Here is a 1,067-nt window from a genome sequence, read left to right as displayed (position 1 = left end):
ATCATGACCTGAGCCAAAATCAAGCATCAGACGCTTCATCGACTGAGCCTCCCAGGTGCCCCCAAAAGGAGGTTTCCTTGGGGAGGAGAATGGGGTTTTGAGAGGCCGGGGGCCAAGCTGGAGTGGGAGAAGGCTGTGGAGGGCAGCTGGCCTTAGGACAGGCTCTGGAGACCTCCATGTCTGAGCCTCGGCCGTGGGGATGCTGTCAGTGTCCTGGGCTGTTGTAACAAAGCACCACCCACACAGTCTGGGGACCAGACGCTGAGATCAGGGTGTTGGAGGACCACGCTCCCTTGGAGGCTCTGGGGGAGGATGCTTCCTGCCTCTTCCAGCTTCTGGGGCTCCTGGTGTCCCTGGCTTGTGGCCACGTCCCTTGGTCTCTGCTCTGTCTCTGCCAGCTCTCTTCCCCGGTCTCTGTGAGTCCTTTTCTGTCTCTGACAAGAACACTCCCATTGGTTTTAGGACCTGCCCTGGTTGGGGATGGTCTCACTGCAAGCCTCACTGTAAACACACCTGCAAAGACCCTAGTTCCAAATAAGGTCACATGCTGAGGTTCCTGGTGGGCATGAGCTTTGGGGGACGCCATTCACCCAGTACATGGGTTCAGGGTTGCGTTCCCTTCCACTCCCAGGTTGGACTTAGGATGGGGCTCTGGGGATCCCTCTGTAGTTCATAAGCGTGATGACTGGGTGTTCACGCCATTCACATGTGCCTCCCTCAAACCTTGTTACGACCTCGGCACATTGCCTGTCTGACATGGAAAACAGAAAGAAAGAATGGGGCTCCCAGACACCAGGCAGTGGGGACAGGGGGTGCAGGCTGGAGCACATTGTGGCCTGAAGGTTAGGCTGCAGGGGGACCTCAGCCACGCTCAGTCTCCTGCGGCTGTTGTGTGGTGGCAGGAAACGTGTGCAGGAGGCTGGGAGAGCAGGAGGCTGGCCGTGAGGCTGGAGAGTGGTCTGGACGCCCCCACAGTCACATCATCCTTAAAGCCAGTCTGGGGGGCCTGAGGTTTGGAGCTGCCGCGCCGTCAGCCTTGCGCCACCTGTCCTGCGCTCTGCCCTCCT

General features: G+C 59.0%; 1 non-coding gene across 1 annotated transcript; it reads left to right on the top strand.

The window, feature by feature from the left end:
* Positions 1–657: 657 nt before the first annotated feature.
* On the top strand, positions 658–757 carry LOC113917743. The gene has a single exon (XR_003518343.1). It is a non-coding gene; the product is annotated as a small nucleolar RNA U13 (small nucleolar RNA).
* Positions 758–1,067: the final 310 nt, after the last annotated feature.

This window comes from Zalophus californianus, chromosome 4, assembly GCF_009762305.2.
Source record: "Zalophus californianus isolate mZalCal1 chromosome 4, mZalCal1.pri.v2, whole genome shotgun sequence".
NCBI lineage: Eukaryota > Metazoa > Chordata > Mammalia > Carnivora > Otariidae > Zalophus > Zalophus californianus.
Note: the sequence above shows the minus strand (reverse complement) of the source record. Positions and strands in the feature narration are given on the sequence as shown.